Raw genomic sequence first — 9,599 nt, 5'->3', positions numbered from 1 at the left:
AAAGAGTCAAAAACAAGTTTATCTACTTCCAAGATACAGCGGGAAAGACATTGGGTACACATTCCCATTCCAGAAGGGAGGAAAAGAAGGGAAAACAGTCCCCAAACAAATCCAAAACCCAAACAGGGCAAACGTTAAGCACACTGGGGCACCCAGATCCCCAAAGCATTGGGCAACCTCGCTCCTACAGCTTCACCAGGTGCAGCCCATTCAGCTGCCCAGTGCCTGTGGCTTTTCCAGGCTGGTGCCGCACATTGCCAGCAGCTTCACAGTTGTGGGCTCCTGGTGGCAGTCCTGCCATCCTGGCTCCACTAGACATTTCCTCAGTAGGGTCTCTCTGTGAGAGCTCTGACCCCACTTTTCTGCTCCACACTGCTCCATAGATGACCTCCACAGAAACTCCACCCCTGCAGCAGGTCTCTGCCTGAGTCCCCCAGCTTATTCATACATCTTCCAAAATCTAGGTGCAGGCTGCCACGCCTCCACTGCTCTCACATACTGCTGGCCTGCAAACTTAACACAACGTGAATTCCACCAAGGTTTTCAGCTTTTTGCTCTTTGGAGGTGCTGAGGCAGGATTGCTCCAGCCAGAGCGGCAGGGAGCAGTTTGCCGAGGGCAATGACACCTCAGGTCTGTCCTCCAGAACAAACTCAGTTCTCCTAGGATGGGAGGTGCGCTCTTCAAACTTCTCAAATGCTCTCAGGGCCTGTGATGGGTGGGGCACCCATCCAGACTTCTCAAATGCGTTTAGGGCTTTTTTCCTCATTGTCCTGGTTCTTAGCATCCGGCTGCTTCTCCTCCAAGATAATGTCTTTAGCAAACAGTTCTGCTTCACCCTTGCGTTTTCCTCCTGCTCTCCCCTTCTCTACCACATAGCTAGGCTGCAAATTTTCCAAATTTGCTCTGCTTCCCTTTACATTCTGGCTTTTGAATTACTTCAATCAGCTCAGCTTACATTGGCTACTCACTCAGTCTCAGGCAGTTCAGTAGCATTTGCCCACACAGTTCAAACATCTGCTTTCACTCAGTCCATCAAGGAGTGGCTGCCCTGCCTCTGTGCATATCTGCAGCTATCCTGTAACCACTGCCACTGAGACAGGCACGTAGTAATGGAGACTAACATTTCCACCTTTTAACCAGGTGAAAACATACTTGAAATTCTGCAGGGGCACCCATCCTCGGGTCATTTGCCCATCTGCATGTGGCACTCTTTTCTCAGGTTTTACGGCACCCAGCTGGCCATCAGGTTTAAGTGGTGCCTTCTGAGCCTTTTGCCTTCAGACAAATGCAACATGCATACTACATAACCTCTAGAGCACGTTACACCATCCACCTCTAGGTCTCATAGCTGGAGTTGCCAGGGGCTATCCCTGTTTCTGCTGCTTTACTGTCTCAATTTCTTGTGCACAACTGGTCATGCCTGGAGACGCATGGCTTCCCCAACTCACCACTGGGTTGGTCTTCCCTGGTGTGAGAGGCAGGAGTGGCCAGTTGCTGCATGTCATCCTCCAGGACATTTATCTGTGCTTCCAAGGACTCTGCTTTCTGCTGCAAATCTCGATCAGTCTGCAGCATAGTTAACAGCAGCCAGGCTCCAGTCAGCAGAAAATTGGCCACTGGGCACCACATGCTCAAGGACAGCCACATTTCCTCCCCCTTCCAAGGGGTTTTGCATTGTAGTACATGGTCTATGCTGCCTTGAAGTACAGTGAGCAGCAACCAGATCCCCATCAACAGAAAAATGGCCATAGGGCAGAGCATACTCAAAAGTAGCCACATTTCCTCCTTCTTCCAAGGGCTTTCGGCTCCTGTACCTGTTCAGAATCCTGCCGACTATGCCAATTGTGGAATCCATGCCATGGCTAATGTCTGGAATCCTGCTGACTATGCCAATTGTGGCACTACAGCTAGTGTCTGGAATCCTGTCAACATTGCCCATTGTAAGCACTCTTAATCCTGTTTGTGATGCCAATTGTCTAGCTACATGACCATGCTAGTTGTTGGGCTCTTTTACCTGCTGGTAATCCTGCACCGACTGGGCCAATTGTTGAGCTAGGGTTGGGTCTGTAGCTCACATACCCCTCAAGCCCACTCACAGACTGGGTCACAAACCCTTCATATGCCAGGCTGGGTCATCAGACCCCACACATGCCAGGCTGGGTCACCAGACCCCTTCATGCAGGTCTATGAGCTAGGTAACTGGCCAAAAGTTCTGTGGAGCCATAGGTTGGAAAGGATGGCCATGCAGGGTGGGCACCCAAGGCAGATACCTGCCTGCCTGCTTCACTCAAACTCTTCTCTCTCTCACTCCCCCCCCCGAAGAACACAAGAATAGCAACAAAACTAAAAAGGTACATTGGTATGCATGTATTAACTGCACATACACACACAATTTGCTTACAAAGGGTGTGCTAAAACCACACCCAACTGGACCCGAGGTGAGGGCCCTGAACAAACTATTCTATTTTCCCAACAGCACTGCAAAATTGTAAGTGAAAACCATCTTTTATTTGTAGCTGTATACAACAGCCAAATTCACAAGGGCCCTGCAAAAATAATTGTTACTTACAAAAATGGATGATTTGATAAGGGTAACCAACCTATCATCCTCTCACCTCTTTCTGTAGGCCTCAAACTGCTCCCTCCCACCCCCATGCCCTTACTACACATGTTTAGTTTTTAATCTTTCCTGACTTGCAGCTCTGCTGTCACTAGTAATTAGGGATATGGGTGGTGGGATGCCTGGTGTGGGCTGGATAGGGGATCAGCTAGAAACACTTTGGACATTGTGCCTCCTAGGTTACAAATAAATTACTTCACCATATATGTAAAACTCCGATGTTGAATCAGGGATCTAAATAAGAACAATAGAAGAAAAGAAATTCTGGACATTTAGGACATGGTGAATTGACAAAACACAGCTTTAGAGGTGGACAAAAGGCATTCCTACTTGTGTTTTGTAAACACAAATCTGAAAACATTAAAAAAATCCTGATTAAAATGATTAGATGAAGCAAAATTTTTATAAATCTAAAGGAAAATGACACTTAAAAATTGTACAGAAAAATAGTTGTGGTAAAAGCCCAATAAGCCAATGAACAGCTGCCCTAGTGCCAGGGAAAGGGAGCCTCTAAATAAACTCAGAACTTGACTGTCCTCATACGTGATCAGAAATGTTAGCAAGAAGCTCAAACTAGGCATCCAGTGATCTCTGCTCCGGAAGCAGAAAAGCACGTTTCCTCTGCCAGATGCGTGTTGTGAGTCTGCCAGCTGGAGGACGTGTTCCGACCTGCAACATGTGCTTTCACAGTTCAGGAAATAAGAAGTCCAAGTTCACCTGGAGAGCTCCCCTTGTAAAGCCACACCTGAATGATTCCCACAGAACCAGAACCCCCAGGAATCAATTAGTTAACTTTTTATTAAGTCATTATGGTCACCAAGTGCCCACAGGATGTTTGCTATTGAATTTAGAAAGAAATGCCGTTTTGCCAAAAGTCCAAGGGTGGAAATCTTGTCTTCCTAAAAGGGTGCTTCGTATCTGTTTGCCCAGCTGTTTGTATAAGTGAGTTCTGTTTCAGCTAAAACAATCACAGTTTCCACCTTGGTTAGAATCCCTTGTGCCCTGATTCCTCAGGCCAATACTTCACTGTCTGGTGACTTTGGATAACTGAATGAGACAGACTAAATCTGCCGATGTTGACATTTCAACACCACTTGGCAAAGCTAATAGTTTTACCAAAGGAACAATAAATGCATTACCTACTCTGTAACCAACAGCCAAGTAGGAAAATTAATTTTCATAGACTACTGTCTAAGTCAACAGTCTCTCATTCTTAAGACAGCTCATCCTGAGACATACAGAGTTGTCAGTTGCACACATCCCCTTCATCGGATTCTCCTAAAATTACTTTTTAAAGTTTGTAGCATGCTGGGGTTGTTTTGAGAGGGGAGTGTGGGAGGGACAACCACATGTAATCAATGACCATTTATTTGCTAAAAGGGGAGGGGACGGCAGTGATACAATTAACTTTAAATGACAAAAAAACTAAGTAAAATTTACATGCCTTGTGGAATACGTATTTTTACTCATCTGTTTTTCATTTTACCCATTCATTAACTACTTAGGTACAAGGCGTGAGCGATACAAATTTAAATATGACAGAACTGATCACACAGCCCGTGCATTCTAGTAAATTAGGAGGATGGATAAGTCCACTGTTTCAGTGTAGCATGATCTGTTCAGTTAGCACAATGTGGCTACAGCTGAGGGCCTCTAAACCTGATAGATTCTTTATCTTAAGTATGTTAGTAAACCCAATTCTCACATACACATGTGCACATATGTATAATTTTTAAAATATGTGAGGAGCCGAGAAATAAGAATACAACATTTTGGAATAGTTTACTGCTATTGTTCTTTCGTTATAAGTATTATTTGTGACATATATTCAGATTTCGAAATAAAGTAAGATGTGCGCATAACAGAAATCAAATGAAAGCAACTAGTCCCTGGAGAAATGTGAAATCCTTTTGTCAAACTCAGCTTTAATGTAGACCAGCACTTAGAATATTCACAGCTTATAACAACTTACGAAATGGGTGAATGTTGAAACAAAATATCATCCAGATCTATTCTCTTTAGCATGTTTATTACAACTACTCTCTTTTGAAAGAAACCAGGAGTATGATAATGGTCACACACAGACTAAATAGGCTATGTTTTCATGAGCAGTAATCCCATACAAGTAAGTAATAGAGAGAAAAGCTGTCACTAAATATATGTTATATAATAATATTAATTATTTTAAACCCTGGGACTCTTTAGTCATTAATGAAGACAAGAACACTTATTTTGTTACAATAATTATTTTAAAATATAGTAACTCCAATTTATCTAGAATACAAGAGATAAGACTTTTGCAAAACATTAACATTCTTAACAATGACTATGATGGTGACTATAAATTACTGAGTTGTCTTCTCAATCTCCAGTCATTTCAAGTTTAAGAATATTTTAGTCTATACTAATTATGTGATTATTTGTTCACCATAAAATTAACTAATACTAGAGAGATTAACTTTATTATTACTTATACTTAAAGTAAAATTTGATATGAACTTTGACCTGGTAAGCCAAATGCCTCAGTTGTATTTTTCTGACTATGGAAATAGATATATATCTACAGTAATTTGGAGTTTGTTTCTATTTTGATAATATTTGTCATCATTTCTTTTTTATAGTAAGAATTAAAACACTTTGAATGCTTAAAATGTTTTTCAATATTAGTAGAATATTGAAATTTCTGATCATGCACATATCTGATATGTGTATCTCACTACTAATGTCTCTGATGGTTTTTGATTAATGCACCATTTGAAATTTTCTAGGTAAGAAAAAGAAGCCAAAATGGCTTGGTATCATTGTCCACTTCTCTGGCATTGTTAAAATCACCCCATCTTGCATAATGGATGTGGCCCAAGCTCAATTAGATGCTTAAAATAGAATTTTATAAACATTTATAAAATGGTAGGAAAATCTAACTGAATGAACCCATTTGAAAAAAAGTCTTTTGGACTTCAAATTGCAGAAATAAGAAGGAAGGCTGCCTCATAACTCTTTTTTTTATTTGAGATTTTTTTTACATTTAGAATGTAGGAGCTGCAGTGAATTTCCCCTACTTCACTCAAAACTTGGAAATGAAGAAATTAGATTGTCCTTTGAGTATTCCAATTCCAAGTACTATCCACAGGAAATTGTTCCTTACACACTGAAAATGTAAATATTTCAATTTCCACCAGTCACACTATTCCCCAATGAGGGATGAATTAGTTTATTATGAAATTAAGAAATAATAAGAAGAAAGAGAGGCCAGGATGCATAATAACAGACTGAAATAAATTGAAGTTGAGAGAGTAAAAACTGTCAGGTAGCAGAAGCTGTGAAGCTGAGAAAAAAGATCTACAATAGAGAACAAGGCAGCTTATTGGTAGCAGCAAGACACAAGGGAACACTGGAGGAAAAATCTGAGATTTCACTGCTAAGGTGCCCTGATCTTCCATGACTGCTATGACCAGAGGAGGTGACAATTCTAATGGACAGGTAGCAATTGGTTAAGTGTAAGTATGCATTTGGGGTAGGGAGGAGGGCAGGAACAGCATGCTCAGGCATATGGAAAAGTATGAGCAGAGGTGCTGGGGGAAGAAGTAGTTGGTGGACTTGAGGATCATAGAGAAGGTCAGTGTGGCTGGCAGACAATGTGTCAAGTGGTGTGTGATGAAGCTGCAGAGGACAGAGGGGTTGGATTGTGAGGGCCCCTGCAGGCCACGTTAAAAGATGTATCATTGTGTTGTAAACAAACATAAATTACTTTTCCCCACTAAAGCTACACACATACACACACACACCANAGGTGTCAAAGTCTATTTTGTAGTCCCTTTTCTGCACCACTTTGGAAAACTGACAGATTCTTAGTAATTATTATTATTATTTTGCTTTGGTACATGTAAAAGAAAAGGAAGAAATCCAACAGGCTAAGGAATTGTACAAAACTCATTTTCCTTCTTTTTGTTCTTTTTCTGTTTGATTTTCATGAAAATCCATGGAGATGATTTGCTTACATTCTCTTGCTATTTAAAATAAGAAGTGATGGCAGTAGTTCTCCTTATGGGAGGTTGACTCCATGCCAGGGTTCTGACAGTGTGGTCCCCTGATTAGAGAATCGACGTCACCTGGGAACGTGTGAGAAGCCACAAACCCTCAGACCCCATTCCAGACCTACTGAATCAGAAACTCTGGGGTGGGGGCAGCAATCCGTATTTCAACAAGCTGCTTGGGTAATTCTGATGCTTACTCAAGTTTGCAAACCATTACTCTTTGCAAATTCAATGCACCAAAAATAAAATTAATGGGCCCAATGTCATTTGAAAGACATTTACAGATATGCAATACAATACAGAGAAAAAAGACTTCACCCACAACTCTGTTAAATTTTCTCTCATGAGAATTTTACATATATTTGGGTCTTTGAAAAAATTCTGTCAGAGTTTTCTAGAATTATAATTTATTATTAAAATGCAGGAAAATCCAAATACATTATAAAATAATTTTTTTATGGAACAATATCCTAATAATTTTCAGATAATATCTATTTTTCATGAGACTCCCGAATTGCACTTCAAATACAAAAAAAGAGAACAAATATTGTCATAGACGTATGGAATGTGTGTGACTGTCATATACAATTTCTAAGAGCTTTGTTGAGATATAATCTATATACCATAAAATTTGCCCAGTGTAAGTATACAGTTTAATGATTTTTAGTAAACTTATGGAAGTTGCTAAATTTATAGAACTCACCAAATGCACCACAATCCATTTTGGGAACATTTCCATCACCATAAAACATTTCCTTGTACCTGTCTACAGTCAAACCCTGCTCCCACACTCAGCTCCAAGCAATCACTGGTCTACTTATGTTTTTCTGGTAATTTAATATAAATAGACTCACACAACATGTAGCCTTTCGTGTCTGGCTTCTCTCACTCAGTGTAATTTTTATGAGATTCATCCAACCATGTTGTATCACTAGTTCATTTCGTTTTACTGCTGGTCTTTCGTGTCTGGCTTCTCTCAGCGTAATTTTTATGAGATTCATCCAACCATGTTGTATCACTAGTTCATTTCGTTTTACTGCTGGATAGCATTTCATTTTATGGATATTCTACATTTCATTTTATTCATTCCGCACCTGATGGTTATTTGGACTATTTCTAGTTTTAGGTTATTCTGACTAATGCCACTATGAAAATTCATGTACAAGTCTTTGTGTGGACTTACGTTTTTATTTTTCTTGGGTAAATATCTAGGGGTAAAATATCTGGGTCATGTGGTAAGTTTATGCCGAACTTTTTAAGAAACTGCCAAACTTTTCCATTTTTATATTCATTGTTAAGATTGTGAATTTTCTTTTTGCTTGAGCACAACTCCAAATTGTGATTATAGAGAAAATGAGCTATATTTTTTCATCACTATCACTAAATATATGTTATATAATAATATTAATTATTTTAAACCCTGGGACTCTTTAGTCATTAATGAAGACAAGAACACTTATTTTGTTACAATAATTATTTTAAAATATAGTAACTCCAATTTATCTAGAATACAAGAGATAAGACTTTTGCAAAACATTAACNAAATAAATTGAAGTTGAGAGAGTAAAAACTGTCAGGTAGCAGAAGCTGTGAAGCTGAGAAAAAAGATCTACAATAGAGAACAAGGCAGCTTATTGGTAGCAGCAAGACACAAGGGAACACTGGAGGAAAAATCTGAGATTTCACTGCTAAGGTGCCCTGATCTTCCATGACTGCTATGACCAGAGGAGGTGACAATTCTAATGGACAGGTAGCAATTGGTTAAGTGTAAGTATGCATTTGGGGTAGGGAGGAGGGCAGGAACAGCATGCTCAGGCATATGGAAAAGTATGAGCAGAGGTGCTGGGGGAAGAAGTAGTTGGTGGACTTGAGGATCATAGAGAAGGTCAGTGTGGCTGGCAGACAATGTGTCAAGTGGTGTGTGATGAAGCTGCAGAGGACAGAGGGGTTGGATTGTGAGGGCCCCTGCAGGCCACGTTAAAAGATGTATCATTGTGTTGTAAACAAACATAAATTACTTTTCCCCACTAAAGCTACACACATACACACACACACCAAATTTCCGAGAAATGAATAATACAAAATTTAAATCTTAGGCAATTATAAAATATAACCACAAGGTAAAAATGTTGCCTCACAGGCCCTTAGCAACAAGCAACTCAAATGCTCATGGCAAGATTTGATATGTCGGAAAAAATACACTGTTTTTTAAGAAAAGCACTAAAATATTTTATAAATAAATTATAGTTTAAATGGAATTCAGTCAATACAAGTCCCTCCTGCAAACAGAATGTGTTTCTAAAATCAATTGCTATTAATTCTGTTCTTAGCCAAAAGATAAACCAAAATAAAGAAACAGATGTTTAATTGCCTCTATTGGCAGGGACAGCCCAAGAATTATGCTGCTTACGATTTACTATATTTCTGTCTTCCCCAAATCACACCTTTATTTCACTGTCCATCCCAGGCTGGTGGCACATTTTCATCTCCCTCCCCTGCAACCCCAATAATAATCCCTACATTGACTTTTTAACTTAAAAAAATATACAAGTAATACACATTTATTTATTTATTGAAAATAACTGTTTAAGTGTATGTCTACCTTTATTTGTCAGAACTATTGTGGATGCAGGTTGATGGAAATCCAATCCAAAGCAGCTTAATAAGCAACAATGCTCTGATTGGCCTTATATTGAATATTTGCTAATCCCTGAAACAAAAATTGTGGGCCTAGGGATAGAGATGCTTCCACTTAACATGATCTTTGGGAAACTATATCTCCACTTCATGTTATCTTGGAGGGCATTAAATCTAGTGTCCTCCTTATCACGTATTTTAATTAAAAATTTAGAAGTTTTGCAATAGAGAATTTTTTAAAAAAAATTACCCATTATCTAATATACCGAGAAATCTTCCATAAAAATTTTTTATGTGTCCTTCCAGA

Source organism: Galeopterus variegatus, unplaced genomic scaffold, assembly GCF_000696425.1.
Source record: "Galeopterus variegatus unplaced genomic scaffold, G_variegatus-3.0.2 Scaffold4753, whole genome shotgun sequence".
NCBI classification, from domain to species: Eukaryota; Metazoa; Chordata; class Mammalia; order Dermoptera; family Cynocephalidae; genus Galeopterus; species Galeopterus variegatus.
This window is presented reverse-complemented; position numbering follows the sequence as displayed.